Here is a 17,449-nt window from a genome sequence, read left to right on the forward strand (position 1 = left end):
TGGCCTTCATAGGAGAGATTTCCTCTTCTTCATGTTTTGCTTCAGAGTTTCTTCTTCTCTTTTGCTTTTGTGTTTTTTAGTAGTTTTTGTTGAACTTGAGCCATTTTTTATCTTTTCTTTCAATTTTTTATTCTGTTCATTGTGGGAGAATTCAAGAGACCCATATGCTTGGCCTCTGCGATTCAATGTGCACGTGTAGGAGGGAAGAGTTTCGCTAGACGCCTACGCTGTTGTGTGTGGAGCGGACTGACTTTACTGTGGTGGTGTTGAGGTTTTTCTTTTAGTCTTTCTCTCACCAACGCCCCTGCACTGGCACACCCACTACCCAAGGTGTCCCGCTGGGGACCACCTTCAGCTTGCCTGTCAGTCTGGACTGTTCCCTTTGCCCTGTTGCCCCTGAAGCTCTTCCTGGTCCTAGTGCCCCATTAGTTTCGGGCCTCAGCAAGGTTCAACAGTACTTTCACGCAGCGTTAAGGTTGTCCTTTACCATCTCCCACTAGCTCGTCCTGAGAACTCCCACAGCCAGTATGCACTGCCTTAAAAAAATCCAGCCAGAGCTTCCTCAGATAAGCTCCCTTTCTGTGTTCCCTACTTGGGGTGTTACCCAGCCCAGTCCTAAAATAGCCGCTGTGAGTTTGCACTCCCGATGTTAGTGGGTAAGATCTCTCAGTTTCTGTGCTGACCCTGTTCCTCCTCTCCCCCACTTCTGGACTCACCTCGATTCTCTATTTCCTCAGCTACTGTCTGGAGTTTCAAGATCTCTGTGCTTGTTTTTATTCACTATTCAGTATGTTAGTTGCTGGGGGAGTAGATGGGAGAGTCTGCTCACTTCACCATCTTGCTCTGCCCCCCAAGATATATTTATTGCATTCCAACTTAAGTCCAGGTTTATGTAGGTGCACAAATAAATTAAGTCAATTTCTAACTAGGAGTCATTTTATGTTACATTATTGCTTTCAAATCTTAATGGTTTTAACATTGCTAAAATGTTGATATATGCAGCAAGTAATGCAGTTTATACTTCAGTAATCCATTTCCTATGTATAGTTTTAGTAGATTATTGCTTTTCATTTTGTTGTTTTTGCTACAATTACTTCATATATTGTTGACTAATTTATTAAATGTATTAATTTAAATAATAGAAAATAACTCAAATGAGACTCTTCTCTCTACAACCACTCTGAGAACTTGGAAATAAGAAAAAAATGGTGCTTTCCAGAGTTTGGCTATGAGAAATGGGTGCTCTACTTGAAACAGTAGCTTATATGAACACATAGTTAACCACATGGAACTTTAGAAAACTGGCATAAGGCTAATGGGGCAGATTAATACAGATCATTTTCTTATCATATATCCAGTGAGTGCAGTGCTAAATCAGAAAAAATAACTTTCAGGGTGAGCTCAGACTCTGGACCTTGGCAAACAAATTAAAGTAATGGCATACTAGAATATTATTGTCTCAGATAGTGCTGGAAAATGAGCCCCTTAGGTTGAAAGTCCCTAAACAATAGCCACAACAGTGGACTCAAACATACCAAAGATCATGAAGATGGTGCAGGACTGGGCAGTGTTTTGTTCTGTTAGACATGAGGTTGCCACGAGCCAGAGCTAACTTGACAGCAGCTGACAGCAACAACAATGGCACACTGTAAGGCAGCCAGTTGCCCTTCCACTGAGGCAAACGTATGTTAACATGCAGGTTGAAGTGGGTGCCAACTTGAAATGTTTCATATTTGGAACTCTCAAATGGCTTAGTTTAACACAACACCATACTTTTTAACTATATAGTTATTTTTTCATTGGGTGAAAACACAAATGTAAATGAAGCTATTGGTTTTAATGCTTTAAATTTAATTTCCATAGTTTTATGTTTTTATATCATGTGTTGAAAACTACATTCACAACCTGCGTTATGCAGATGACACAACCTTGTTTGCAGAAAGGGAAGAGGACTTGAAACACTTACAGATGAAGATCAAAGACTACAGTCTTCAGTATGGATTGCACCTTAACATAAAGAAAACAAAAATCCTCTCAACTGGACCAGTAAGCAACATCATGATAAACAGAGAAAAGATTGAAGTTGTCAAGGATTTAATTTTACTTGGATCCACAATCAACACCCACGAAAGTGGCAGTCAAGAAATCAAACACGTTGCATCGGGCAAATCTGCTGCAAAAGACCTCTTTAAAGTGTTAAAAAGCAAAGGTGTCACTTTGAAGACTAAGGTGCGCCTGACCCAAGCCATGATGTTTTCAATCACCTCACATGCATGTAAAAGTTGGACAATGAATAAGGAAAACTGAAAAAGAATTGATGCCTTTGAATTATGGTGTTGGTGAAGAATATTGAATATAACATGGACTTCCAAAAGAATGAACCATTCTGTCTTGGAAGAAGTACATCATTGTATTTGATAGGCTTAGTTTGCTCCTTAAAAGTGAGGATGGTGAGACTTTGCCTCACGTACTTTGGACATGGTATCAGGAAGGCCCAGTCCCTGGAGAAGGACATCATGCTTGGTAAAGTACATGGTCAGAGAAAAAGAGGAAGCCCCTCAACGAGATGGATTGACACAGTGGTGGCAAAAATGGACTCAAGCATAACAACGATTATGAGGATGCTGTAGGAGCAGGCAGTGTTTTGCTCTGTTGTACATAGGTTTGTTATGAGTTGGAACTGACTTGATGGCACCTAACAACAACAATCTGTTGTACGAGTTCCAGTAGTTATTGAAGTAGATGTTCTTTATTTCCTACCATACAAAATAGCATTTACTCACAATCATATAACGGCTTCTTGAAACTTATTTTTTGGTCTAAAGTTTTCCTAGTACAACCTGAAGATGATATAATTCAGATCACCTAGTGCCATTTTACATACAGACAAAAGCTGTAAATGATACCTGAGCAATCAGTCCAATTATACTGAGACATAGAAAAACTTTAGCCCAGAGTAAAAGGCAGTCTTAGAAATTAAAGAAACTAAAGAAAACTAACCTGGATGTCACAATGGCTAAGCACTCAGCTGCTAACTGAAAGGTTGGCAGTGCACACTCACCGAGTCACTCCAAGGGAGAGAGACCTGCTGATCTGCTCCTGTAAGATTACAGCCTAGAAAACCCTATGGGGCAGTTCTACTCCGTCACACGGGGTCACGGTGAGTCGAAAATAGACTCAACAGCACCTGACAACGACAACAATAACAAACTAAACCAAAAATGAGTCATCATATGCGAACAGGATAGAAAGATTTAAAAAAATGGACAAAAGTCAAAGGATGATAGCTAGGCTTCAGATATCAACGGAGCCTAAAATAGAGGTTGATGAGAAGAGAGAACTAGTAGGAACAGTTATCATTAGGAACAATGGTAACACTCCTTGTGATTTCTTAAAAATATTTTGTGCAATTAAACTATGTCCATCCACACTCCCTCAGTCCCACCTCATAGTGACTATTTCAGTGCTGAGCACTGTAAATACATCTTTTCTGATTGACTTTTAATAGAAATAATATCAAAATAAGTAGGCTTATATGTCCAATGTATTACAATATCAAAGTTTAACGTAGCACAGATATTGGAAATGCTTAACCTTAAAGGTTCTAAACTATTCAGGATGATACTATAACTTCCTTGACCCCAAAATATGAACAGTTATGTAAGAAGAAGGCCATTTCATTAGTGGTGTGATCAGTGCTAAAATACAGGTGTGTCATTGTTTATAACCAAGAGTTCACACACCAGACACGGGAACAAGTTGAATTTGATCCAAGTCTAGGTCATAAAAGGAAGACAGGATAAATTCAGGGTCAAGTTGAAGTTGGAAAAAATACAGAAGGTAAAGTGGAAATCCAGGAACAAAATTGGAATCCATACCTTAGTGAGAGAAGCCATTTCTTGATCTTTTTGTTTCTGTCTCTCTTTATAACACTAGCATAGAGGATCCTGCCAGATAAATGTTTCAGTGTGTTGAAAACTACAGGAAGAGAAATTAATAGATTATCAAGGTCAGTGAAGAGGCCTGAGCAATAATTAAACTTGAGAGAGAAAAAAAAAATACTTATGCAGATTGTTTTTCACTTTGAAAAAAAAATGTGTGAAAAAATGCCTTTAGGAAGGAGGCACTGGGGATGAAAATCCAGCATAACATACAACTCGGCAGCGAGAAGAAGGCAGCAGAGAATAATAGGTGCAGAACAGCAGCCACTGAATAATGGCCTAGATCGAGCCTCCACCTGATACAATGAGGCACTGGATTGAAATTCACATGCAGGAAGATTATTTTCATTCTCACTATTTCCTAAACTACCCTCAAAATTCCTTGGCAGTTTTATTTTTTTCTTGAGTGTTTAATACTATTTGTTTGACACAGTTTCCTAGTTGTATAGAGATTTAAATGTTGATGGCCACACAGTATATCTGAGAATTGATCGTGGAGTCCTCTATGTACGTGGGGAGTCCCGGTGGCGCAGTGGTTAAGAGCTATGGCTGCTATCCAAAAGGTCAACAGTTCAAATCCACCAGCTGCTCCTTGAAAACTCTATGGGGCAGTTGTACTCTGTCCTGGAAGGTCACGATGAGTCGGAATCGACTCAACGGCAACGGGTTTGGTGTGTGTGTGTGTGTGTGTGTGTGTGTGTGTGTGTGTGTGTTGTCTTTATTCTTAGATGGAAGGGACTGGAATCACAAACGGTTTTAAATCATTCAATTCCCTCAAAAATGTGGATCTTAATTCACATTGTAAATCTTAGTAATGTATTTGATGATCCTCAAGGAACAATCCCTTTTGTTCTGAGAGTCTTCTAAAGTTTCCGTGTATGTTGAGCTAACGGGGGAGTAACCCCATACACTAAAGAACCTCTGCTCAGGGATTTCAGCACCAACCTTGGCAGTAGGATTTCTATACCCCTTGATAGGGGCCTTTTGTAACTGTTTGCACATTATTTTGCTGAATATATTTGGTTTCCCAGAAAAAATTGTAACTTCCTTAAATGCTGGGATTTTATTTTGCTTTTGAAAACTTCTTGAGCAATTTGTTCACACACTCTGGAAGCTTAATAAATGTTTAATTTAGTGATGAGAAATCAAAAGAAATGTCCATGCTGAAATAAAGAAAAAAAATTACAAAGTGTACAACTTAAGCACTCGAAATATTAATGCCTACATTATATGCATTCATTTGCCTAATATATGGAAATATATTAGCAGCTTTACTTTTCTACTATCTTAATACATGAATTTATATTTTTTCTAGTAATAATTATAAAATTGGCAATGTTTTCAAAGAAATACATTTCTTTGCATCTCATAAGAACTTGAAAACTGAATTTTTTTCTGTATTCATGAAAAGCTAAAATTGTCTATTGGAAATAAGCAATAGCTTTATTTGTCAAATAACTTACTCAGCAAAAAACAGGTAATTTGTTCACTGAATGGGTTCCTTCTATTTTATGCAGCAATCTTCTTCTCTGAAATTTTATTCTGTACGACTAACATAAATAGAGTAAACAGGGCTTACATTTTCTTAATCTTCAGCTTTCAGTTTTCATCACCTACCTGTCTGTGTATGTGGATTTCAAACATTCTCAAAATGCATTATTTGCATTGGGATGTAGACATAGCATGTAACCCTTTTTAGCAAAACTTCACAGATTACATGTACTGTGATTTGTTTCCATGCCATTGCGTCCGACCGTTCTTTTAGTTCAGTAAAGGAAAGTTTACACCAGAAGGGAAAATTAGATTCTAAATTCATGAGTGAGATGGAAAATCAGCTTTAATCATTTTAAAATGCATTTTAACTATGACAGTTTCCTTTGAAATTTAAGCATAAACAGCATATTTTAATAAAGTTTTCACGAGAAATCTATGATTAGCTCAGTCTTTGGTAATAGGATTTCAGAGGAAAATTTAGTTCACATGTTCTGAGTCAACTTTTTTTTCCCCAAAATGTTATGCATATTTTTAAAACTAATGGTACTTTGTTTTTGTGCTACAGTATAATTTAAAAAAATGTAAAACAGTCATTCTGGTACTTTTAACTTGTGAGACTTTTTTTTTTTTAAAGGACATTAAAGGTTTTGTTTAGTTCCATTAAAATGTTGGGATTTTTTTATCTTATTTATATTAATGGAATGTTTTTAATTTAGAAATCATCATGAGGCAAATATTTTCTATAACTATTCTAAATGATATAAAGGATTGATGTATTTACAAAATTTTACCAGACTTTTTCTCTTGCATTGCTTTTTTCAAGTAATATTAATTGGGAAAAATGTTTTCTAAACTAAAAATAAGATGAGAAAGCATTATTGGAAGACAATAATTATGGAAAGTGATTTATTACACGTTTCCTTTATATTCAAGGTAGAAAGCCAATGCAAACAATGAGAGGAGAAAAAATATATAAGAATTCAAAATCACCATTAAGACCTTTTGGTGATTTTCTGGGTTCAAATATATGGATTTTAAGGGTCAGTTCCAATGTATACACATTTTAATACTAAGTATACCTGCACACATCTACATACACTAATTATAGTTTTATAAAATGTTCATTGAGGCATAAAATGAACAGCCTCAAAATCATTTCCTCCTTTTTCCTGGATTCACAGGTAGTATGCATTTCTCAGTGTCTCTCTATGTACAGAGATTTAGTCAATGGCAAACGGGCAGAAGTGATGTGTGTTACTTCTAGGCCTGGCCCATAAGAGCCTCTGTCGGTGATCTTCAGCGCTCATTTCCTGCATGGATTGATGCAGGTAAGCATGGGAGACTTTGAAGTCAAGTGCTGAAGATGTGGGAGCTGGCAGATGGAAGGAACCTGAGCCCTTGCACCATCTTTTGTGGGAGAACTAACAGCCCTAGTGAGCGAAAAATATGCTTATATAAGTTATATAAAACCATTGAAATTTTCTTGTTTGTTATGACACCTAGAATTCTGTAATATGATGGCATTCCAAAGAATTTTAATCATTGGAATTCAAAGAACAATTTACCAAAAAAAAAAAGAAAAAGATACTTTATAAATGGAAAATGATATAGGCTTCAAGGTGGTGAATTTAGGATACTCGAGAAGTAGATTTCTCTGAAGACGAAAAATTGGACAAAGAGTTAAAAGAGCTGCAGTCGTTCCAAACATGAGGAGAGGGGGAGGTACATACACTTGTGAATTTTAGATGGATTATTTTCTGATTTAAAAAAATTCTGGCCCAAATCCTTGTTATATATGTATACATTGCACACATACACACACACCAGTTACCATCGAGTTAATTCTGACTCAAGGTAACTCCATGTATTTCAGACTAGCACTGTTCCATATGGTTTCCTATTTTATTTGTCTGTTTGTTTATTTTTTCATTTATTTATTTACTTATCTATTTATTTTTCTCTATAGGGTTTTCAATGGCTGTGATCCTTCAGAAGCAATTGCCAGGCCTTTCTTACAAGGCACCTCTGGGTAGATTCAAACCACCAACCTTTTGGTTAGTAGTCAAGCGCTTAATTGCTTGTGCCGCCCAGAGTCTCTCTCTCTGTATATATATATAAATATGTATGTATAATATATATATTTGCATATGCATATATATTTTATGTATGTTCTAGTATTTAATACCAAATGCTTTATAAACTATTCATTTTAATTAGACTCAGGAAATAGGAAAATATTACATTTTTTAAAAAATTTCGTGGGTAAGAACCAAAGAAAAAAAAGAACCAAGTAATTTTTTTTCAAGCGAATGGAAGAAATTCTGCCTAAACAATAGTAGATCAAAAGATAAACCAAGGAAGAACTAGATTTTAAAGCTGAAAGTCAACACAAATCACGTTATGATGAAAACATACAATTAACTATGATAGGATGCAATTCAGATTTATACAGAGTTTTCTGCAAAATTATCTTGTTTTAAGCATTTCTTATGAATAGAAAACAATTTCCAGCTTTGTTTCGAGCCATCAAATAACAAACATCTTGTAAATGCGAAAGAAACAAGAATCCCTTTGGCCACTGTGCCAGGAGCGACCCTGACAGCAGGTGATTACAATAAAAAACACCTTGTTGTTATATAGTTAACACCTGTGGTTTCTAAATGGTAAAGCAAATAAACATAATGGATATAGTTTTGGATTCCCATTTTGCCACCTGCCTTTACACGATACAGAGTGTCTTCAAACCGCAGAGTCCAAATCTCCCATACATCCTCCCATACATTCCCTTAAATGACTGTATGCACCAATGACCTGGAACAAATACATTCTGCCATTTTGTTCACGAGGAAAGAGAATGCTTAAGCTTTTAATAGGAAAAGGCTAGGATCAGGAGCATTTTTTTTTTTTTTTTTTTTTTGAGATGTGTAGAACAGAAAGCTCTAGTAGAATTCCAGGATTAGCTCATTGTTTTGAAAGTTTTTTACAAAAACACATGATATAAATATAACTGATTAAACACAAAAGGATGTCTCTGGACCTTGTGTGTTGATTTAATCACATTGATAGTGATTCCACTACCTAGGTAATATTAGATACTCTATGAGAAGATTTTATTCTGCAGCTGCTCAAGTTCTTTGGTTCGAGTATAGGGAACAACTGGCCAGTTCCTCTCAGACACACAGCTTTGCCTCTGGGACAGCTGGTATATTTCAAATATGATATATTCAGAAAATAAACATGATGCCAGCTAATTCCAAAAATGTAGTTGTCTATTATGATGCACTTTCCAAATTCTTATGTGGATAATAAGAACTATCAATAAAGACAACTATAATTGGAGGACTTTTTTTTTAAGTTTTAAAGTATTTTTTTAAGTATTTTTTTTTTTAGCATTCAATTTGACCAAATGTATTTGCTTTGTTTAAAGATTTAAATCACAAATTATTTTTTTTTTTTGCAGGCATACTTTTTTTTAGTTGACAGAGGGACATTTTATCATAAGTGAGGAGAAATGGGTTCTTTTCTAGCTTTTCTATTCACTTGTCTTGTGTCCCAGAAAGGTACTTCCAGCAACTGGATCTAATCTCTCCAATCTACAAAATGAAGGAATTAAATCTGAACTTTGCAAACCAAAGATGCTTCTCTGTGTTTCACAAAACATAAGATTAAATAAAAAGTATCCTTTAACGAAATAATGGAAAACAGTCATTCTATAGCCTCTCAATAAAGAGGCGCCACAGAATACCAAGGACTGTGAGAAATCTTGCCACAAAATAAATAAATATACACACACGCGCACACACACACACACACACACACACACACACATTTCCTCAAATTGTTTGCACAAAGTACTTTACAAAGATGGGGTAGGGGTAGAACACACATGAATGTCTCTCTGACCCCCTCGCGTTGTTTTGAGGGGAAGATGGTTGTAGAGGGCATGTGGGTCCCTTTCAGCTCTAAAGTGCTATGGTAATTATTTTCCCCATGTCAACAGGCAAATTAAACTGCATATTAAAAATACAGGAATCATCCAGCCTCTTGTGTCTGTAGCTGGCCAACTCTCTGGCCCTATCCATAAGCCTGCTGACCTGCTTCTCTTTTAGAGACATAATTACCATCCAATAACTTCCTCATCCTTGTTTTTCACTGCCCTGGCTTGCTGAATTAAAACAGCTGAATTTGACACAAGTTCAACGTCGTTTCCTCAAGCATTAACTCATCTTTCTGGGCCTGAGATACTAAACAAGTAACACCTGGCCTTATCTGAACCACATGGATGTGTTTTCACGCAGGAAATTTAGATTTCAGCAAGAGCCCAGTCTCCTGAATAATGATAGGTGATGGGCAAGCGAGCACGCGTCGACCTTATCTTGTAACGGAAGCCCAGTGTGACACCTCGATCATTTTCTATACGTGACTGCTGATCATGGGAACTGTAGCCAATTCCTTTCTATTTCCCCATGATTTGTCAAGTGGAAGCTTCCTTTTCTTCCCAGAGAGACTGAGTTCTATGTTGATGTGACTGAAGTCCCTGCACAGGGCTTTTCTGGAGCCCTTCATAGTAACTGTGTGTCCCTTCAGAGTGATGTCAATGCTTTCCGAGATCCGGTAATGAGCCACTTAGTATGTTTGAAAATAAATAATTACATATTCTCAGAGAAGCCCAGCTGAGACTTTCATGTCTCAGCATTGAGAAACATTTTTGGGTCTTTTTACTTATTCTCAAAATTTAGGCAATGGACCTATTATAAATTTCTGTCTGGATATTTAAATTAAAAAACAAAAATCCCCTTTACAGCATACCTCCTGTCATTCCTCTGGGGGGACAGACTAGCACCACCTGCCTCACTTTTTTTTTTTTTTTTTTTGTTTGTTTTGTGGTTGATCTATTAATTTATTATCTTTTAAAACTTGGAAATTCTGAAACTAAAGTAATCACATTCCTCCTTCCCCATCTCTGGGTAGTGCCATCATTTAATAAGCAGTGCTCTGATAACAGAATGTAACCTTTATTATGGGAATCCCTTGTACCATAGGAGTACAAACAGCTTACAGAATAAGTGGACTGGCTCCAACTAACAATCACCTTTGCTTTGTTTTAGCAGTTTGCTTACAAATGAATGGGTTCTAGGACTAAGTTATTATCAGTTTTCAATTCCTCGTCATTTGATACCAAAACATATCAAAAATAATAAGCTAAAACAATATTCAAACCCATATTTTATTGGCTTTAATTACACACTTCAATGTTTACAAAGTTAAAGTTTAAATGAAAAGTCTCTATTGTATTAAAAAAAATAACTAGAGCCCAAATTAAAGTGCCCTGGGCAAATACAAATCAATCAGCTAGGTCAGGGACTGCGTCAGGAACCAGGCAGTACTCTGTGTCACAACAAAGAAGTTTATTTGTGATCAGTGTCTGAGACTCTGTACATCCTTCACAAATTTAATTTTACATAATCTGATACTTAAAACTTAAACTTTGAACTGCTAGACTTTTATTTCCCTAGAACAGAAGGGCTGGTATAAGTTATTTTCCAGAAATGAGGTACCATTTCACAGAACTGGTTTCTTTTTTTGTTTGTTTGTTTTCAAGTTTTAAAGAACTAAATTTGCATTTGTTAAAATCAAAAAGTAGGAAAGATGTTCTTTACAAATCATTTTGATCAAGTATGTGTTCAAAGAAAGCAGGATAAAAAGGCTTTTTCTCTAACATTCTGTACTGTACTGTATTGTTGCTCAACAGGAATTAGCTTCTGTCATTTGCTAAAAGAATGAGTAGTGGGGAACAGGATAAGCTGGGAATTTCATAACGGGCAACAGAGCCATTCTCTTGGGTAAACCATACGCAGGGGCAGCTGTGCTGTAACCATATGGTGTTCCATGGCCTGGAGCTGTGTAGCCAGGGGCACCTGTGGCCCCAACGAAAGCTCCCCTTGTTAGAGTTCCTCTTCCTCTGCCCCGAACAGCTTGGACTGCTGCAGACACAGCTGTATTCACAGCACCCTTTGCCTGAGGGATAATCTTCTTTTTCTTATTATTTGCTGCATTGGGTCCAAAAAACAGCTTCTCAAGGGCAGCTAAAGCTGCACTTGCCTTTGCCACTTTCTTATTTGGACCCGCGCCTCTGAATTTCTGTCTATCTACTTCTACCTCCATTACAAAGCATTTGTCATGGCTTCCACCAGTCTCTGAGATAAGTTCATATTTAAGACCTCTTCTTTTTTCATTAAGCTCCATTACAGGATTTTTGCCACTTGCTATGAGAATAGGGCCCTGAGTTCTTACCTCTAAGGTACTGGAGGTTTCAGCTGTAGAATTTCTGGTATTATTGCTTGAGTTTGAAGACACTGTTTCAGTTTTGCCTTCATTATCTGATTTTTCTTCAGAACTCATACATTCAATATCTGCATCAAAGCCTGTTGGGTATCCCATTGCCTGCGATACCTTCACTGCCACGTGAAGTTTTGCTGTTTTCTTGGATGGTCCTGAGGCTTCATATGTTGTGCCATCCACATCTACAGACATTGTGAAAACAGGGGCATGAACAGGACCAGACTGAGGTAAGAGCTTATACTGAAGCCCAGGCCTGATCTGATTTAGCCTCATTAGTGCATTCATAAGGTCTACTGCTTTACTGTCCAGAATTTTCCTTAAGTTTCGTTTCATCTTCTTGTTGGGATCTTTATCATCCCCCGATCCATCCTCAAATGGCCTCTTTAGAGCTGAAGACCCAGCATCTTCTTTATCAGTAACTGACCAGGAATATTTCTGAAAAGGCTTACTAGATGGAACAGGGTCCATCTCCAGCACTTTATAAATCTGGCCAAAGGCTGATAGTCTGAGTGCATGCTGTGCACTTTGGGTAATATCCTCTTTCTGCTGAGTGGTCATGTAGCTCAGAGCATCTGTTGGGTCTCGCTCACAAGGATCGTGAAGACCAGGACCCCCAGGAAGTAGTAATGCCAAACGCTCCATTACTCGTCTCAAGGCGTCCCCAGCGCCCAAAGGTCTATTACAAGTACCTATAGACTTTTCACATATAAGCTCTAGTGGCCATCCTTTTAACGGTGCCCATGTGGGGACTCTGTTGCACAAATCTCGAAGAATGTGGAGGACAATTACACATGATTTTGATCCATTTGCCCTTGCCTGAAACCATTTGGCATGTCGAAGAGACGCCAAGGCATTCAGGCATTTCTGCCTGTCCAATAAGTCCGGAGGATCTTTCATCGAAACATTGTCTCCATCCTTTTTCTCCAATCCGCCCTAATTAGAGGGGAAGTAAGCATCACCTTCAAAGTTAGCAGGGGTTCTTTTGTATTCTGAATTATAATAGATGCCTCTTTTACACCTTGCTCCACTTGATATTTCTCTTTTGTGAGTTTCTGAATCTGAATAGGAAGATTATCTTTGACTGTATTTAACAGGGTCTCTGTGGGTTTGTCTTTGCACATTAAAACCAGTCCCAAATCCATACCATCTTTAATCAGCAAGCCTTTTGCAACCAGGCCAATCCTCATTACACCACACAATGTCCGACCACCTTGACCCTTGGAATAGTTTTCTACGGCCTCATCTTTCATCACTTCTGTCTCACCCTCCGTTTTTGTGTCTTTATTTGTTTCATCCAGCCAATCTGAGACATGTTTAAGAGCACATTCAACTGTAGACACCATATTCTGAACAGCTTCAAGTTCCTCCGGAGATGGGTAAATTGTTGAATGCGTCACCATAACACGGCGATCATCACTGGCAAAAGAGCGAATAGATCTCATGATTTTCTATAGTATTTTAGCTTCTTTTTACGATCCTTTCCTCTCTTTCTTGTCGTCTTCACTAGACACTGTTTTGTGTGACGGAGCCTCCTCATAAGCCTGAGTCCCCTGACAGCTCAGAGTCCATACTGCAAAGATGTTTGGAGACTTGTTCTCTGGACTATACCTTAGTAAACAAGTTTCAAACAGTGCCTTTGATTCTCGAAAGACCTTCTGTTGCCATTCTACAGAACAGAGCATGACTAAGAAACAAAATAGTCAAAGTAGGCTGAAAGTCCAAATTCAGGACGTCAGCTCCAAGGGAAGCCTTTTTCTCTCTGTCAGCCTTCTTCTCTTCGGTGTTCGCCTGGACCAGGAGCTTCTCTGCGCAGGAAACCCGGTCCAAAGGACACGCTCTGCTCCTGGCACTGCTTTTTTGATGGTATGAGGTCCCCACTGCCTCACTTTTAAATTGACATTTACGCCACCTGAAGGCTTTTTTGTGGCATTGGGAAAAGATAACGTAAATATGAAAATGAATTTAAAAGGTTTAAATTCCCAAGGTTAATCTATGTTTTGTTAGGAAGTACATATGTTTTCTATAAAAACATGTCAAACATGCTATATATTTTCTGTTGAGTTTAGTTCCTAATTTCAAAAAATTACATTGTATTATTTGAAATTAAATGCTCAAATAATAAAGTTCAGTTTCTCATATATTCAACTTCAATGGAGCTTTTTATCCTACAAGATTTTAGTTTTGAAATGTTTAAGAATACCTCTTAAAAATAACGTAGCTCATTAGATAACTTCTATTGTATATCCAATATACTATACTTAGAAATAACACAATAATACAGAATATAATGGCACCTACAATAACCCTGCGAAAGTGAGAACCTGTGTTAGATGGAAACCTGCAGAGAAGGAAAAGTCAAATATTTCCCACTAACAGAGAGTGATAGAAAAGTGGTAGGACTGCACCCTGTCAAAGGTGGAAACCTTGCAAGACCCGGGAGAACAAGGCCTGTCTACTCCCAGTTCTCACAGGGGTCACTGTACTTAAGCGTGTGTGTCATGCTGAAAATGCAAATAGACAATCACTCTTAGAGTTTTAGAGTCGATTGCTGGAAAATGCATTTTAAAAGACTGCTAAAGAAATGACTTATGAGTTTATTGAGTTTATTAAGTTTATTAAGTAATTTAGATTGTAATAAGGGGCATGGCCTAAAACCATTCATTCATTCAAACGTTTCTTATTGCCTGTTGCCTACTATGCGTCAGGGCAGTTAAAATAAAAGATGCCTGAGAACAATGTCAATGGAAAATTTCTACACGTGAACAAACCATTATAATGCGGTGTGATAAGTGTTACGGTAGTTTTATGTAAGGCTTCAAGTCCCTTCAGATGAGGGGCATGAAAAGAATTCCTAGATGATATGAAAACTGAAATAAAAGAATGAATTATACAAAAGGATAATGTGGTGCTATGTTTTGTTAGGAGAGATAATCATCCCAGACAGAATTCCAGGTAGAAAAGCATAGTGTTGATTGGGAGGAAGACATGTTTCTGGCTACGCATAGTTCATCATCCGTCAGGTACAGAGATGCCGCTGAGCGGTCCAATGGGAGATGGGCTGCTGATGGAGGCTCTTGGATGCCCTTCTAAGGAGTTGTAACTATATCAAGGAGGCTATTTCAAGTGAGGCTATTCCATATTCAAATTTGCATATTAGAAAGAACTCTCTGGCAGCAGGTTTGAGAATAGATGGTTGAGTAACAATATTTGAGATACTGTGAAATTTTGGATTTACTTTTTTTCCCGAGCCTAAAGAATGAGAATAAAGATGTAAAGGAGGATAGATAATAAACAGATACTTAAGGGGGGCAGCAAGAGAATTTTTAACAAGATGAATATTTTCCTTTTGTTTCTGAATTGGATGATTCAGTGGATATTGATTCCATTCTTTACAATAGGAAATAAAAGAGGAGGAACAGTTTTTATGAAAGGATAATGAGTCAGTTACTGATCTGTTGAGTTTGAGACATCTGTATACCATCCAGCTGAAGGTACTGCCTAAGGAGTTGGGCTTCTGAATCTGGAAGTTCAAGATGGATTTTTCAACTTGAGAATTAATTAGAATGTGGACACTATTGACTGCAAAGTGTGTCAAATGAGTGGAACATCTTTGGGGCATCAACAGAGATGATGGTGAGGTCATCCAAAGAGAAGTGCATATTGTGGAAGGGAAACCTCCTGTGGAATCTGAGAGAGATGCTTTCTGAAGGCCCGGGGAGGAGAGGGAGTCTGTGCAAGGCACTAAGAAGCTGTTGTTAAGGAAGTGCTATGGGGAATTCAGAAATCATAACTGCAAATTTTAAGATACATGATGTGCCCCCCAATCTCAAATACTATAAAAAGTGACATCAAATAAATCTTGAAAAAATGCCAGTTAGATATGGTAAATAATTAAGATGCCCTTTGAGTTAGAAAAATATGTCTTTTTGGTGGATTTATGGGACATGATGGCATTTTATTAGCCTGAGGAGAAGAAACAGTAAAGAATTTGAAGCTATAAAATCTTGCAAGGCACTAAAATGACATCGAGAACTTTGATATCATTAGTAGAACAATAGGATTGCTCTACTTAATCTGTGAGGTCCTTCGGGCTATATACATCTATGATTCCTGAACAGAGAAATCCAGTTACATAATAAAGCCTAATCTTAGATATACTATAAAGAAAACATAACAAAATAATGATTAAAAAAAACTTAATAAAGTTCAACTTTCATTGCGGCTTTGAATAGAGTTAAAAGTACATTATATGAAGTATTAAGTGGAAGCATCTTCTTCATCATGCATTTAATACCCTTTTTATCTACTCATAGAAGCAATGCTGACTCAGTTGTTATTATGAATATTTCATTTATAAAATATATATACTTTTTGACTTTCAGGGTTAGTAATATGAATACTGGAAACCCTGGTGGTGTAGTGGTTAAGAGCTACAGCTGCTAACCAAAAGGTCGGCAGTTCAAATCCACCAGCCGCAACTTGGAAACCCTATGGGGCGGTTATACTCTGTCCTTTAGGGTCGCTATGAGTCGGAATCGACTTGACGGCAATGGGTTTGTTTTTTTTGGTTTAACATAAATACTGACATATCATTATGGAAATCATAGAAAAGTAACCATTTGACTTGATGATGTATGCTTAAACGAGTTGTCTCTGTTACGTGATTTTAATGTCTTGTTGGTTTTTTCTTTGGCAAGTAGGAGCGGATACAGAAAAATATATCCCAGATATTTTTTAAAAAGGTAATAATGGTAGTTAATTCTTCAGTGGAAAATTCAAATTTCAAATAACGAAAGCAAAACAAGCAAGCAAACAAAACAGAAAAGTAGTATGTTTTCCCTCATCTTATCAGACGATGATAAAGGTGGGAAATTTTTTATGTTTGTGTGTGTATGTGTCCTTGGGTGTAAAGGTGCCTAGGCGGTGCCAATGGTTACGTGCTGGACTATTAGCCAAAAGGTTGGCGGTTTGAATCCATCCAGAGGTGCCTCTGAAGACAGGCTTTCAAGGGTCACAGCCTTGAAAACCCTATGGAGCAGCTCTACTCTGACACACATGGGGTCACCATGAGTAGAATTGATTCAAAAGTAACCAACTCCATGTATGAAAACATATAGACTTTATTTTGGATTTTTTTCTTATTCCTAAATTTCATCCATATAAGAAAAAAATATCAAGAGATGGCAATGATTAACATACAATCTTTCTTTCCGAAGTTGTTACTTATATCCTACGCATGAAAATTCATTTAGAAATATCAGATAACAAATTTAAAATAGCAGAAAGGTTTGATAGATTTTTGGTGGTACGGAGATGTGGAGGAAAGTCTACTACAGAAACACTAAGGTATTAAAGACTTAACTAGGGTAATCATGATAGACCTAGCAGTAAATGAATGTGGGTGACATAATACAAGTGTCATTGTCTCAGAATACCAGTACTGAAGTATTAGCTACTTGTGCAACTTGAAAGGAGCCCTGGTGGTGCAATGGTTAAAGCGCTCAGCTGCTAACAAAACGTCGGCTGTTTGAACCAACTAGTTGCTCCTTGGGAGAAAGATGTGGCAGTCTGTTTCCATAAAGATTACAGCTTTGGAAACCCTATGGGGCAGTTCTACTCTGTCCTACATGGCCACTATGAGTTAGAATTGGCTCTATGGCAAGAGTTTGTTG

At 37.4% G+C, this 17,449-nt stretch overlaps 1 protein-coding gene and 1 pseudogene across 2 annotated transcripts in view; both read right to left on the reverse strand.

The window, feature by feature from the left end:
* Positions 1 to 17,449, reverse strand: part of FSTL5 (follistatin like 5) — a 903,458-nt gene that overhangs the window by 477,428 nt on the left and 408,581 nt on the right. The window lies entirely within an intron of this gene.
* On the reverse strand, positions 11,151 to 13,315 carry LOC101341928 (spermatid perinuclear RNA-binding protein pseudogene; annotated as a pseudogene).

Source organism: Trichechus manatus, unplaced genomic scaffold, assembly GCF_000243295.1.
Source record: "Trichechus manatus latirostris isolate Lorelei unplaced genomic scaffold, TriManLat1.0 scaffold00089, whole genome shotgun sequence".
NCBI classification, from domain to species: domain Eukaryota; kingdom Metazoa; phylum Chordata; class Mammalia; order Sirenia; family Trichechidae; genus Trichechus; species Trichechus manatus.